This window comes from Plecotus auritus (assembly GCF_963455305.1).
Source record: "Plecotus auritus genome assembly, chromosome: 4".
NCBI lineage: Eukaryota > Metazoa > Chordata > Mammalia > Chiroptera > Vespertilionidae > Plecotus > Plecotus auritus.
In genome coordinates, this window is record NC_137775.1 from 111,088,983 (window position 1) to 111,105,587 (window position 16,605).

Sequence of the window (16,605 nt, forward strand, 5' to 3'; positions counted from 1 at the left end):
AGCTCTGGTTCTGGGTGCCCTTCCCATCCATTCAGTAAATTATTGTTTTGAATGCCATCTGTATGTCCTTATAGCCTACCCTCCTCAGAATTTTGAACTTTTATATCCCATTCAACTTCCCCATTGGGCAAGTTCATGGGCATCTCAAACAGAACTTGACAAAAAATGGAGCCCTTGCCCATCTCCCAACCCCAAACTCCAGACCATGTAAATGATTCTGCCCCCATTTTGGTAGATACCATCACCATTCAGCCAGTGGCTGCTGCAGAATCTTGGGGTCAGCTGCATCTCTTGTTTCCTCACTTGCTCATCAGTCTACCATCAACTCCTATGGATTCTACCTCCAAAACAAAATTATGCATTCTCCCCACCTTCATAATAAGCCAAGCCACTTTCATTTGTTTGCCATGCTTACAGATTCCTAACCAATCATTTCATCTTCAATCCCTTTTCTCCTCTATAATCAAGTGCTTTATTAAAACTAAATTTTATTTTTTATTTCCTCCCATGCTTCTCCCCCCAGCACCATTACAAAAAATAAATAAACAAAATAAATAAATAAATAAATAAATAAATAAATAAATAAAAAAAATACAGCTGTGCTGAGGTCCACTTGCTATTTGCTCTGATCACATTCCCAGGGGTTCCGACAGAACTCATACTACAGCAGGAAGCTGTTTGTCTGTTTTTTACTATGCCCCTTTAGGTTCTGTGCTTTGTGCTGATGATAGGATCACCTGTGTCTTGCATTTCTCTTATTACCTGGGACAAGCACAGTACTGGACAGAGAGTGGTTCTCAATAAATATTTGTTAAGCCAATAAATCAATAAAAATCTTTCTGATATTCTGTCCAGCATACATCTGTGAAAGAGATTATCCTCTCCTTATCCAATGCTGAGAGTCATAAAAACATGCTATTACATTTTAAATACCTTTTCTCTTTGCTGCTTAAAAACAACTGGCAATGGGGGAAATGTTAAAGGGAGTGATTTAAGAAGAACAAGAAATTGAGGGAAAAGAACATAGGCATAAGGAAAAATGGCAGGAAATAAGTCCCTATCAATAATGACCTTATATGTAAATAGAATACATACTCTAACAGAAGACACAGATTATCTGTATGGATAAGAAAACATGAGCCATATATTATGGCTGTTTACGAGATACCCGCCTCAGAACAAATGAATAACAAGACAGAAAGTGAAAGGACAGGAAAAAGTTTTCCATTCAAATGGAAACAGAAAAGGCAATGGTAGCAATATTTATATATCTGACCAAATAGATTTCAAAGAAAAGGATACAGCAAGAGACAAAGAAGGCCACCACATAACACTAATGGGATCAATACAACAGTAGGATATAACCCTGGTAAATATGTATGCACCCAAAGAAGGAGCATCTAAATATATTTTGAAAATCTTCTAGAGGATGTTAAGAGAGAGATTGACAGCAGTACAGTCACATTAGGGGATTTTAACACCCCACTGACATCACTGGATAGATCATTCAGAGAATCAACAAGGTAAAAGCCACCCTAAAGGAAACACTAGATCAGATTAATTTAATTGACATTTACAAAACATTTCATCCCAAAGTTACAGATATACACTATTCTCAAGTGCACATGGATCATTCTCAAAGACAGACCACATGTTAGGACACAAAATAAGTCTCCACAAGTTCAAGAGGATTGAAATCATATCAAGTATCTTCTTGGATCACAATGGCATGAAACTAGAATCAATTACAATAAAAACATTGAAACCCATGGAGTCTAAGCAATGAATGGGTTACCAAATAAATCAAAAAGAAAGAAAAAACTTCCTGGAAACTGTAACGAAAATGAACAAACAACAACCCAAAATCTATGGTGTTGGAGAGTGGGAATTTTTGAGCATGCTTCCTCCTAGTGAGAAGGCTAACCCCCATTTTGTAAAACTACTGTTTGGAATTCTCTGCTGTTTTTTTAGACGAACTCTTATTCTAAAAAAAAAATAACTTTGCTTTCTAGCCTGCTTTAGACTGCTTGAATAATGAGGAAGATAAACTTAGCTGTCTGACCTTGTAGGCCAGAGACTAGATATGCCCGTACTCTCAATGCCATGCCAGGTGCATTTTTTAATTGGATAGAACTGTGTTATGCCGAAACCGGTTTGGCTCAGTGGATAGAGCGTCAGCCTGCAGACTGAAAGGTCCCAGGTTCGATTCTGGTCAGGGGCACGTACCTTGGTTGCGGGCACATCCCCAGTGGGTGGTGTGCAAGAGGCAGCTGATCGATGTTTCTCTCTCATCGATGTTTCTAACTCTCTATCCTTCTCCCTTCCTCTCTGTGAAATATCAATAAAATATATTAAAAAAAAAAAAAAGAACTGTGTTGTTTTCAAGGCCAGCAGCGAGATAATCACTAAGCACAAATAGGGCTGGCTCTTTAATTAAGAAAAACTGCTTTGTTTTAAATTGTTTTAGACTGTTTGCTCTGCAAAAACAAGATGTAGTGAATGGGTTTAAATACAGTCGGACACAAAGGGTCGGGGCTGCTCTCTGATCTCCCTGAGAGTCACCGGCCCGCAATAAATGTTCCCTAAATTCTAATTTGGTCTGGACTCCAGTGGTCTTTACTCGAGTTCGCTCCACAACATTTGGAGGCCCCAGTGAGATAACCAGCCTTTGTCTGGTCCTGTGACTGGAGCCCACCAGGGTCTCCGCACACTCCGACCTAGGGGGAGATCTCTGAGAGACGTTCCTCAGCCCGGGACTGGTAGAGGTCAAAGACCCCACCTGCTAAATTTCCTGATAGACTCTGATTGGAGCCACCTGGATCTGGTTCTTACCAGTAAGAAACTTATTTCTGGTTCTGGTTCTGTTCTGTGGGCGCCCCTGGGGACTCTGGAAGGCTGGACGCAGCCCTAATTCCGAGACCAGATCCCGGAGCACGACAGTGCCTGGTGATCCTCAGTCGGTTTTCTTTGTCTTTGTTATTCTGTGTTATTGTTGTCTAATTGTCTCTAGCATTAGAATGGGTCAGTCTGCTTCATGTGCTTCTGTCTGTACTCCCCTGCAATGTTTTTTGAAAAATTTTCAGGAATTCAAGCGGCGAGCGGATGACTACGGAGCCTCTGTTAATGCTTTTGATTTACAGAAATTTTGTGAGTGGGAATGGCCAACTTTCCCATATCCAAATGAGTAGAAGGGGGAGCTTGATCACCTCCCTGGAAGCCATACGGCTTCCTCAGGCAAATTAATCAGGAATCAGGTGGACTGTTTAAATTCTGAGTAAATATCTGGTAGAAGTCAAAAACTCGGACTAGCTAGTATATAAATGTGGGACTCTGGAGGTGAATGAAGGAATTATGAGTTCACTCTGCTGTTTGTTTGTGTGGGACTAGCCAATTTGCTACCAAGAAGGGGGCTGGATGCAGTCTTAACTCCTCCGGTAGGTTCTCACCAAGATGTTGGTCGAGAATTCTGTTCTGGGGCATGGGTGCCGGGAGTGCCCCCAAGCCCATCTGGGGAGTTGGGCATTGTTTTGTTTATCTGCTCAGCTCCAATCTGGGGTAGTCTACTGAGAAAGTGTGAGTATGGATGTTTGTCTGTCTTGGCATAATTATCTGCACATTAACTGGTCTGTGTGAAGCAAAAGCCACTTTGTGCCTTCTGGCTGTACACAGGAGAGTATTTGTTATCTCTTTCTATTGTTTAATTTGTTTAAAGATAGGTCGGACCTGCTGTGATGGTCTGCAAATGTCTTAAGCAGCACTGCTGAGTTATTTTTCTCAGAGATGTTTGCTCTCTATCACAGTAGGAGGGAATCAGCCCATTTAGCTAATAAAAATTTTTCTCTCTGTTTGTATAAGTAAGGGTATCAGTTTGCTCTGATTTGTGAATTTGCTATATTAAATAGAAATTTTAAAGTCCTAGGGTTAATTTAAAGGTATAAATTTGTGACATTTCAAAGAACAAAGAACTTTCATTTATGGCTTTCTTATCTCTTTTGGTGGTTGGAGACTTCCAGGGGCAGGGCGAAGAGATTTACAGGCCCTGACCCTGCCTGTGACATCATAGTCCAACATTTGTTTGACTTGCTGTTTTCAGTTATTAGGATCCTCATAGAGGACATAACCTGGGTTTCCCTTCCTCTCTCATCCTGATTCTAATAGCATCTGTAACTGGATTAAAGATCTTTTCTTTCAGGAGGCCCTCCAGGCTTTCAGTTTGCAAGAAATCTCCCTACACACCCTATCCTCCACTATCTTTCCAGGCTGACTAAGAGTCATTTTTCCCCACAGGTCGGACCTCAGTCTTCGAAAGGGAGGACTGCTACAGCAGTAGTCTGTAGTTTTCTTTGAAACTCCCACTGTTTCTATTTCTCCCCTCTGTAGAAATTGTCTTCCTCTGACTCACAATCGGAAAGGGAGACAAGCAACTAGACTGGGGGATGGGATGGGACGGGGTGGGGAGGGGATGGTTGGAGATATCAAGAGTAGTAAAGGAGGATTTAAGATCCTCTAAGGGCTTAGAGTAAAAATCTATGAGGGAAAACAACGGTTATAGAAATAAAAAAGTATCCTTAAATGTAAAAAGCCTAAATATACAGGATCTCAGACCATTTGCTTGTTTCAGGACAGAGTAAATGGTTAATGCGGAAAAGAAAGGGGGGAGGGTCAGCAGTTAATTATGAAGCAGGGAGAGATAGGTTTTTGTTGATTTTTACTGGCTGCAGACCGCTCTGCTGGCGTAGGGGTCTGGTCCAGGTGTCTTATCAGAACTTCACTAGATTCAAGGTCGCAAGTTTTCTGCAAGCATAATTAATACATTAAAAAAACTAAACTCCGAGGAGCCAAGCGGAGGAGAAACAGAGCTGAAGTCCACAGCTGCCCTGGTGATTTAAAACTGGTTGCTAGGCAGACTCAGCCCCCGAGAGCCAGGTGAAAGAAGGGGGGCTGGATGCCCGAGCTGCCTGCAGTGGCTCTAGAAGAAGCCGCAGCAGCGAAAAAAAGTGGGGACAACAGACATTTACCTGACACTAGAGCTGCCCCGCTGCTGCCCAGTGAGTAATGAGTGTTTTACAACAAGCAATACAAGACTTAGGCCTTTGGCTTGCTGGCTGCAGCAGTTAAATCAGAAGCCAGTGACTGCTACTAGCCTTCCTGCAGCCCCAGGAATAGAGCAGCAGGCCCGGGATCTGTAAAAGCAGCAGATAGAGCTAGTGAAAGCTCCCTGTTTGCAAATGTACTGAAAGGGTTCAGTACCTGTTGCTGCTGGAAGAGGAGGGGCTGAGATCCCCTTCCAGTCCACTCCCTTGGGAGAGGCCTGGTCCCTGTTCTGCCACAAAGGGGACTGGCGGGAAGACAAGGTGTCTAATACCCAAGCCACTGCCACAGAAGCGCTTTGCAATATGGAAAGCTGTTTCTAACTGCAACTCTGGCTGTTTTGGACTGGCAGCTTAAAGTCAAAGAGCAAAGGAAAGGCACTCTCCCTGGACCGGGGAGCCTTCAGGACTTTGAGATTCTCCAAGAGAGGAGGAGTCTCACTGAGGGATGGCAGAGACCCTGTTGGGTTGGAAGGACCTAAGGCCACATGTTAAACTTATAAATTATGGCTTTCTAGGCAGATGTCCAAGCCCAGTTATGTAGGGGTGAAGCTGCCTGTTTACAGCAAAACAACTTTCTCCCATGCCAGAATAAAATTTAGGGAAATTAGACAGGCTGTGTTTGTGGCTAGAAAGAAGAACTGGCCACCATGCACAGCCCTGACAGTGGCCTGCAGAAAACTGTATAATAGACTTAGATGATGCCTGCGTCTTCATGGACATGACTCCAGAAAGACAAGGACAATTTTGCTTTGTGTGCGAAGGTCAAGAATAGACTTTAGTCACTTCTCTAAGATATTTGTATAGCCCTACCATGTGCCATATATGGTAGCAGAAGATTTGGCTATCTAAGGTGGCCACAGTGCCAATATTGTACTTCATTGTGTTAATAATATTGCATTAACCTTACAGTTGCCAAAAGGGCAGGTACCCAAATGGGCAAGGAAAATACCCATCTGGTTTTGGTCTCTATTGAAAGACAGTTGACAGCCTGTATACTGTCTTACAGGCCTGTGTGACCATGCCCATGTCAGGTGTGGCACAAACCTCAACTTTAGGAAACTGGGGAAGGCCTGTTTGGCCCAGAGTGAAGTGGTGAGTACCAGCCCTTTGTTACAGGAATTACAGACCCCGTGAGGTCCTGTGACATGTGAGACCCTATAAAGGAATAAAGCTCCGTTAGTCCTTTCTCAGAGGGCATGTCACCCCCCCAGAGACCATATGAGATTTTACGGACAAGTCAAGTAGGGGGAACCCTACTACAAGGACAGCTATAATTGTCTACTTGAATATAGACACATTTTGAATTTCTCCTTGTCATTTGAAGACAGTTATATTACTCTGAAGAGTCCATAGAAAGGACTGACAAGGAAAATCAGAAGATCTTAAAGCAGGTCAGTATATTTTTCTCCTTATATAATTCCTCTGAAATTTGGCAATGCTTAATAAATCATGGCAATACATTTCTTTGCATAAATTCAATAAGACTGGTTTCTAATAGTAGTTTTATTAACCAGAAACTTTGACTGGAGTATCATGTTTTAAACAGCCCTGCCTGAACTCTGAAGACTTGAAGCCAATAAGAGTACCATGGAGAAAGTCTAGTATCCTGCTTGGTAGCCCTGAAAATACCTGGTGCTAGAGCATCAGGCTTATGCCCTACCATCACTGGCGGTTGGTCAGAGTACAAGGGGAGCAATAAGGGCGCTTCCGCGTCCCTGCGGGACCCCCATGCACTCTGAGCCTCGATGAATAGGAGAGCTGAGATGGGCCTTGAAGCCTAGGGTATGGGCCCGGGTAGAGCCACTACAGGTGAGGACTTCACTTAACTCAGCACATACTACAGGCAGGCCTGATGGCAACTGGATGACTTAGCTTCCTGGCCCTACGGGGCATATTAAGATTCAATCATGAAATTCCAGCAAAGGTAGTCAGGTACCATTCTTATTATGTTTATACAAACAATCAGACCAAATTAAATACAATAGATAAAGTAGTCTTGATTTGGCTGTTTTGATAAACACAGGGGTAATTTTGAGGAGAAAAAATTCTATTTCAATAGAGGTTATTAAAACTGAAATGTTTTCTTTCCCTTCCACCGGACCATTTGTTATAGTTTGTCTCTGCCAGGTCACAAGCCCACCTCCTTCTGTGCCCAGGCCTCATCATCCCTCTGACAGACAGCAAGGATCTCTTGGCTCTGAAAGAAAACTCCATCCCTCCTCAGCACGAAGCAGCTACAGAAGAAATTCAACGTCCATTTTCTCTAAAAGAATTCAGAGCCAGGATCCTTGAGGTAATATATTAGGCAGTTAGACAGACATGAGCAGAGCAAGGATGATGGGTCAACTAGCGCTACCAGATGTAACTAAGTCTTTCCACCTCTACGTATGTGAGACAAGGGGCATAGCCAAAGAGGTATTCACCCAAAGTCTCAGCCCTTAGAAAAGGCCAGTAGCCTATTTGTCCAAAAGACTTGACCCCTTTGCATTTGGATGACATACTTGCCTCCAGGCGGAAGCAGCCACAGTTATGCTTATCGAAAAATCAAATAAGTTAACCCTAGGGCAGTAACTAATTCTAACAGCCCCACATGAGGTCGAGGCTTTACTCCAGAACATACTAGAGCACTGGATGTCAAACACTCCAGTCACCCAGTTTCAGGCTCTCTGGTAGACAAAAGAAAAATCAGTAACAATTTATACTGATAGCAGGTAGGCATTTACAATAGCTCATGTACATAGTGCTATTTACAAGGTAAGGGGTCTCCACAGAAGCAAGAGGGAACCGGGCCACAGATAAAGCTGCCCGGGAGGCTGCCCTAAAACCAGTGGGGCCTCTACAGATTCTAGTGACTCTTCCAGACCCTGATCTACCCAATCTAGAAAAGCTGAAATCCATAACCAGTCTTTATTCAAGCTCTCACAGGCCTTACAGTTGAGTTCCAGACTTAATCACCAGCTGGTCCGAGAGGCTCACGGAGACCCATCCCCTGGACTACAACCTGCATCACGAGCATTCCAACCAGGAGACCTAGTGTGGTTGCGGAAGCACGAGCCATCATCCCTGGAGGCCAGGTGGACTGGACCCTTCACTGTTGTCCTCAGCACCCCATCAGCGGTAAAGGTTGCGGGAAAGAAGCACTGGATCCATCGAACTCAAATCAAGAAGGCAGAATCAGGGGACCAGCCAGGGAGATGGACCATCCAGTGCACCGAGGACCCCCTGAAAATCCGATTCAAAAGGCAGCCCTCCTGATCCTGATGTGCCTGTGGCCTGTTACGGCGAGTAATCCCCACCTGAGGGCTAATTACACTTGGGAACTGACCCGGACTGTGGATGGGACTGTTATAGGTCATATCACAACCCCAAAGCCCCCCTCAATAGAGGCTGACTTATGCCAATTATTTGGGGAAACCTGGAGAAAGTTAGAAAGCAATGCCTCCCACATTTCCCCAGCAGCATATGGGGCATATCATGTAGGGACAGGTTATGGGTGTGGCACCCTCCACTTAGAACAGCCATGGGCAAACTACGGCCCGCAGGCCGGATCTGGCCCGTTCGGCTGTTCTATCCGGCCCGCACAGCCAAAAGAGCGGAGGGTTCTCTTGCTCTCCCCTCCGCTCCTTCACCAGCAGCAGTGTTAACATGGTAACGTCGGGAAACACGGCCACAGCTCCTTCTTCTGAGTGGGCGGATTTATATCCACCCATTCAGTAGAAGGAACAACCTCTCAATCTTCCAGAGGTTCCTTGTAATGCCCGCGGTCCCCCGACATCACCCTGGGAATGCGTAGACACCTTATCGTGGTGATGTAGGGAGACACGCCCCTGGAGAGCACAGTATCAGAGCATTAGCTAAAAAGGAGACCAACAACACTGTTCCCACTGAAGTTGATGTTTTAAAGACCAAAAACCTTTCAACCCAGTCTACATTGCCATCTACATCTACGTCCCGGGCATAATTTGGAAGTTGCACTAAAGAAAATGTTTAATTTACTGTTTACACATTTTGTTCTTTTCTATTTGTTTTAGTTTTAAATTATTTTATTATATTTAAGTTTAATTTGAAAGGCTTTTGTACCTTTCCTTTGTTAGGCAATTTTATTTTGCCTTTGCCATCTTCAATATAAGGTATGTTATTGTGCTATGATTCCTCCATTTTTTGAAGTTTCAAATTATAATAATTAGTGTTTACATTCTTATTTATTTATTTATTTATTTTTTTAAATAAATCTTTATTCAGATTATTACAATTATTTCTCCTTTTTCCCCCCATAGCTCCCCTCCACCCATTTCCCACCCCACCTTCTGCCCTTACCTCCTCCCCACTGTCCTCATCCATAGGTGTATGATTTTTGTCCATTCTCTTCATGAACCCCCCATACCCCTTTCCCCCTGAGAATTATCAGTCCACTCCCTTTCTATGCCCCTGATTCTATTATATTCACCAGATTATTCTGTTCCTCAGGTTTTTAATTCACTTGATTTTTAGGTTCGCTTGTTGATAGATATGTATTTGTTGCTCATAATTTTTCTCTTTACTTTTTTCTTCTTCCTCTTCTTTAAGAATACCTTTCAGCATTTCATATAATACTGGTTTGGTGGTGATGAACTCCTTCAGCTTTTTCTTATCTGTGAAGCTCTTTATCTGCCCTTCAATTCTGAATGATAGCGTTGCTGGGTAGAGTAATCTTGGTTGTAGGTTCTTGCTATTCATCACATTGAAAATTTCTTGCCACTCCCGTCTGGCCTGCATAGTTTCTGTTGAGAAGTCAGCTGACAGTCGTATGGGTGCTCCCTTGTAGGTAATTAACTGTTTTTCTCTTGCTGCTTTTAATATTCTCTCTTTGTCTTTTGCTCTTGGCATTTTAATTATGATGTGTCTTGGTGTGGTCCTCTTTGGATTCCTTTTGTTTGGGGTTCTGTGCGCTTCCTGGACTTGTAAGTCTATTTCTTTCACCAGGTGGGGGAAGTTTTCGGTCATTATTTCTTCAAATAGGTTTTCAGTATCTTGCTCTCTCTCTTCTTCTGGCACCCCCATAATTCTGATGTTGGTACGCTTGAAGTTGTCCCAGAGTCTTCTTACATTATCTTCAACTTTTTGGATTTTTTTTTTTTGCTTTTTGCTTTTTCGGTTGAGTGTTTTTTGCTTCTTTGTATTTCACTTCTTTGACTTGATTCTTGTGTTCCTCTATTCTGTTTCTGGGTCTCTGTATAATATTTTTTATTTCAGTCAGTGTATGTTTAATTTCTAGTTGGTCCTTTTTCATATCTTCGAGGGTCTCGTTATATTTATCGGCCTTTTCTAGGATATTCTTAAAAAGTCTTATAACCGTGGTTTTGAATTCTATATCCAGTCATTTGTTTTCCTCCATTTCTTTCGTTTGTGATCTGATCCTTTGACCCCGCATTTTCACTGATTCCCTGAGTTGGTAAGGTAGATATTTGTGCTAGGTTTCCAATATGGCCCAGTGGGTCTGCTTCCCCAGTTAACCTGAGGTAGACACTCTTGGTGCACCCCTTTGTGGACTGTGTGTACAGCCTTGTTGTAATTAAGTCTTTATTGTTGTTGGTATCACTGGGAAGAATTGACCTCCGGGCCAGTTGGCTGTAAGGATCAGCTGTGTCTATGCTGGGAGAAGTTCGGTGCTGGAGACAGCCTTATAGGATTAGACTTGCCAAATTGCAATAGCCTCTGTGCTCAGCTTGGATGGGGTGGAGTCTCAGTTTTGGCTTCCTGTCAGCCTTGCCCTTGCGCGCATGTGCGCTTTCAGTCCTCCGCCTTCCCCAGCTCGAGTCTCCGCCTGAGAGTCCAGACTCCCCCCACAAGAGCGTGGGTCCCCAGGGGCTCGCCTGGAACTGGGGTTCACTGCAGTCAGAACTGGGGCTCAGTGCCGTCAGGAGCCTCTGACTCCCTTTCACTAGGGAAAGCCTGTGGCAACTTCCGCAGCCTTTGTGCGCACTGGCAAGCGCGCGTGCGCGCTTTCAGTCCTCAGCCTTCCCCGGCTCCCGAGTCTCCGCCCGAGTCCAGACTCCCCCCACAAGAGCGTGGGTCCCCAGGGGCTCGCCTGGAACTGGGGTTCACTGCAGTCAGAACTGGGACTCAGTGCAGTCAGGATCCCTCTGACTCCCTTCCACTAGGGAAAGCCTGTGGCAACCTCCGCGTGCGCCTTCAGGCTTCTGCCTTTCCCAGCTCGAGTCTCTGCCCGAGAGTCCAGACTCCCCCTGTAAGAGCGTGGGTCCCCAGGGGTTCGCCCGGAACTGGAGTTCAGTGCTGTCAGAACTGGGGTTCAGTGCAGTCGGAGGCTTCCTTCCCCCTTCCGCCAGAGAAAGTCAGCCAGGCTCTCAGCCGCCCTTCCTCTCTGCGCGCACAAAGCCCCTTTGCCGTACCTCCAATTCTCTGTGAGCTTTCCTCTTTCCTTCTAGTTGTAGAATTTTCACTCAGCCAGCTTTCCTGTGGTTCTGGATGGTGTCCGTTCTGTCTTTTAGTTGTAGTTTTGAAATTGTTGTGCGAGGCAGCAGTTTAGGTGTTTACCTATGCCGCCATCTTGGTTTCTCCAGTGTTTACATTCTTCTTGTTAAAATGTTTGAAATGAATAAAACTATTGAAATAAAAAAAAAAAGACCGTACCCTTTTATGTAATGATGTTTACTTTGAATTTATATTAGTTCACACAAACACTCCATCCATGCTTTTGTTCCGGCCCTCTGGTCCACTTTAAGAACCCATTGTGGCCCTCGAGTCAAAAAGTTTGCCCACCCTTGACTTAGAACAAGGACTTTGGCGAACTCAGCATTATGTATCCCCGGCCAAAGGCAGCCCTGAATGTGGAACTGATGGGGACTATTACTGTGCCCAATGGGGTTGTGAAACTATGGCACTGTGGACTAACAGAGATCCCGCCATGCGGTTCAAGAGAATAATCCGCCTGGGGGCCCATTCCAAAAACTGTACAATGTGAGACTGCAATCCCATTGTTATTACGCCCCTAAACTGGCGGGAGAGTTACTGGGATAAGGGAAAAACTCGGGGACTGAGATTGTATGTAGCTGGGAGGGATCCCGGGGTCCTCTTCACCCTCCAGAGAACCCAACAGACCCCAAGGAAAAACCCCATCGGGCCTTTAAGACCCTTAGACCAGGAGCTGCCTCCAGTACAGCCACTGAGGCCCCATCCCACACCACTACCTCCTACCCAGAACAATACTGAGTTAACTCCTTTGACCAAGGTAACGGTGGCCCTTGTTCCAGGGACTCACACTACCAAACCAGGCCGGAGACCTATCCTGGACACTCTGGATGTGGTCTTTAACTTTCTAAACCAGACCTCCCCAAATGCCACCAGAGACTGTTGGTTGTGTTTAAACCCAGAACCCCCCTACTACGTTGGGATAGGGGCAAATGCCACTGTTGGTTCAGAGTTGTCAGACATCAGAAATGTCTCAATTGTAAACCCCCCACAAGGGATGTGCAGATGGGGGCACACCCCAAAATTAACCCTCGGGGATTTCCAGGGACGAGGTACTTGTGTTATGTCTTCAGAGTTTGATCTATCAAAATCCCCCTATGGTGAATCCTGTTCCTCAGTAATGAGGTTCAGCAAGGACAATGAAGCGGAGACAGACCGGTATCTAGTGGCCCCTGAAGGCACCTGGCTCGCATGCACCACAGGAATTACCCTTTGTGTCTCTCCTCTGACACTGATGCACCCACGCAAGCCTTCCTTATGCATCTTAGCTCATATCCTACCCTAGGTAGATTACTATTCTGGGGAGGTAGGGCATGAGCACCTAGGTCTAGCCCCTGGGCAAGTTCTTAGAGCCCCAGTAATTGTCCCCCTGCTTGTCAGTCTGGGAATAGCTAGATCAGCTGCAATAGGCACTGCAGCACTGGTCATGGGGGACAAAAACTTTAAGGAACTTAGCAGCTAGGTAGATTTAGACATAAGCACCCTAGAGGAGAATGTAAACCCCCTAGAGAATTCCCTCAGTTCTTTAGCAGAAGTAGTCTTACAAAACAGAAGAGGTTTAGACTTACTATTCCTGAAGCAAAGAGGACTCTTTATGGCCTTAAGAGAAACTTGCTGTTTTTATACCAACCATTCCGGGGTCATCAGAGAAAGCCTAAGCCAACTCAGAAAAAGACTCCAGGATAGAGAGGAAAGGCAAAGAACTGAGGGAAACTGGTATGAAAATCTATTCTCTTGGTCCCCATGGCTAACAACACTCCTAACATCTCTAGCAGGACCTTTAATCCTATTGTTAATAGCCACAACAGTTGGACCCTATCTTATAAATAGTCTCACCAACTATATACAAAGGCGAATACAGGCAGTAAAATTGATGGTCCTGCACACCCACTATCATCATGTCTGTACTGATGATGAAGAATCAATTATTTGACTCATGTATATAAAACCAGTGGGGAATGTTGGAGAGTGGGAATTTTTGATCATGCTTCCTCCTAGTGAGAAGGCTAACCCCCATTTTGTAAAACTACTGTTTGGAATTCTCTACTGTTTTTTTAGACGAACTCTTATTCTAAAAAAAATAACTTTGCTTTCTAGCCTGCTTTAGCCTGCTTGAATAATGAGGAAGATAAACTTAGTTGCCTGACCTTGTAGGCCAGAGACTAGATATGCCCATACTCTCAATGCCGTGCCAGGTGCATTTTTTTAATTGGATAGAACTGTGTTGTTTTCAAGGCCGGCAGTGAGATAACCACTAAGCACAAATAGGGCTGGCTCTTTAATTAAGGAAAACTGCTTTGTTTTAAATTGTTTTAGACTGTTAGCTCTGCAAAAACAAGATGTAGTGAATGGGTTTAAATACAGTCAGACACAAAGGGTCGGGGCTGCTCTCTGATCTCCCTGAGTGGAGAGGGGACAGTCGCCAGCCCGCAATAAAGGTTCCCTAAATTCTAATTTGGTCTGGACTCCAGTGGTCTTTACTCGCGTTCGCTCCACAACAATGGGACATCGCAAAAGCAGTCCTGAGTGGGAAGTTCATAGCATTCCAGTCCTACCTCAAAAAACAAAAAAAAAGTTCTAACAAAATATTAACACTACAAATAAAATAATTAGAAAAAGAACATCAAGAAAATCCCACACTAAGTAGAACGATGGAATTAATAAAGATCAGGGCAGAAATAAATGTCACAGAACTAAAAACAAAACAAAAAAGGACAAAACATCAATGAAACCAAGAGCTGTCTCTTGAAAAAATAAACAAGATTGATGAATCTTTTGACAGACTTGTCAAGAAACAAAGAGAACCCAAATAAGACAAGTGAGTAATGAAAGAGGTGAAGTAACAACCTACACCACAGAAATACAGATGTGAACAACTATTTAGGAGGCTAAAAGGCTATGTAACCCTGATATTTGGGGGGTCTAGCAATCTGAATCCAGGCCAGCAAGCTCAGTGTACATTCTTGATAACCTATAATTAAGTCACTATCTCTTTCCCAGAAACTGGTCTTGCAGAACTTGTTATCTAAATACAGAGGCCATAAAACTGTGAGCAGTGCACTGCCCTGGAGGGAGGGTTATTGTCGCTGGCATCAAGACAGACCATCAGATATGACCTGGAGATCCCCAACACCTGGGGGCCTACTAGCAAAACCCGTGAAAGGGACCAGAAGCATAATCCATATCTGTAGGACAAAGACCACAGAAGGATATAAAAAGAGAAGCCCCCTGCATGTTTCTTTACTCAGATTTGGAAGTTATTCCCTGAGTCCCCTAGCGTTAATAAACAGGGTTCCTCCTTTTCTCTAAAAGTGTTGCTTGGTTTTTCTTTGGTCTTCTGCAACACTATATGCTAATAAGCTGAACAACCTGGATGAAATGGAAAAATTCCTAGAAAAATACAATCTTCCAAAACTGAATCAGGAAGAATCAGAAAACCTGCATAGGCCAATAATAACTGATGAATTTGAAGAAGTATTTTTAAAAACTCGCAACTAACAAAAGCTCTCCTCCAGATGGCTTCACATGGGAGTTTTACCAAACATTCAAAGAAGAACTAATACCTATCCTCTTCAAATAATTCCAAAAAATCCAAGAGGAAGAAACACTTCCAACCGCTTAGTATGAGGCCAGTATTACTCTCATTCCCAAACCAGAAAAAGGCACTACAAATAAATAGAATTATAGGCCAATATCCCTGATGAACATAGATGCTAAAATCCTCAACAAAATATTAGCAAATCGGATCCAGCAATATATTTAAAAGATCATACACCATGACCAAGTGGGATTATTCCAGAGATGCAAGGCTGGTACAATATTTGCAAATCAATAAATGCAATACATCACATAAACAAATTAAAAGACAAAAATCACATGATCATCTCAATAGATGCAAGAAAAGCTTTTGACAAAATCCTACACCCATTTTGATAAAAACTCTCAACAAAGTGGAAATACAGGGATCATACCTCAACACGATAAAGGCCATATATGACAAACCTACAGCCAACATCATACTCAATGGGCAAAAACTAAAAGCATTTCCCCTAAGAACAAGAATAAAACAGTGATGTCAGCTTTCACCACTCTTATTCAACACTAGAGGCCCAATGCACGAAATCTGTGCAAGGGGCTCAGCCCTCGCAGCCCTGGCTTCATCTGAAAGGTCATCCAGAAGGACATCTGGAAGGCCATTTGGCTTTCCAGTCTAGTTAGCATATTATGCTTTTATTATTATAGATAGTACTGGAAGCCTTAGCCACAGCAATCAGATAAGAAGAAAGCAAAAAAGGCATCCAAATTCAAAAAGAGGAAGTAAAACTGTCATTATTCACAAATGACATGATATCGTACATAGAAAACCCTAAAGACTCCATCAAAATACTACTAGATTTAATCAATGAATTTAGCAATGTAGCAGGATACAAAATTATCAACCTGAAATCCATGGCATTTTTATACACCAATAATGAAATCTCAGAAAGAGAAAATAAACAAACAATCCCATTTACCATTGCAACAAAAGAATTAAGATACTTAGGAATAAACTTAACCAAGGAGATAAAAGACCTGTGCTAAGAAAACTACAGCATGTTGAAAAAAGAGATAGAGGAAGATATAGACAAGTGGAGGAATATACTGTGTTCATGGATTGGTAGAATTAACATCATGTCCATACTACCCAAAGCAATCTGTAGATTCAATGCAATCCCTATTAAAATACTAACTGCATATTTCATAGATATAGAACAAATGCTACAAATATTCATATGGAATCAAAAAAGATTGCTAATGGCTGTAGCAATCTTGAGGAAGAAGATGTTGGTGGGATCACAATACTGCATATCAAGTTCTACTACAAAATCATTGTAATCCAATCTGCTTTGTACTGGCACAGAACAGGCATACAGATAAATGGAACAGAGCAGATAACCCAGAAATGGACCCAAGCCATTAAGCTCAATTAATATTTGACAAAGGAGACAAGAACATACAATGGAGTCAAGAGCGTCTCATCAATAAATGGTGTTGGAAAAAATGG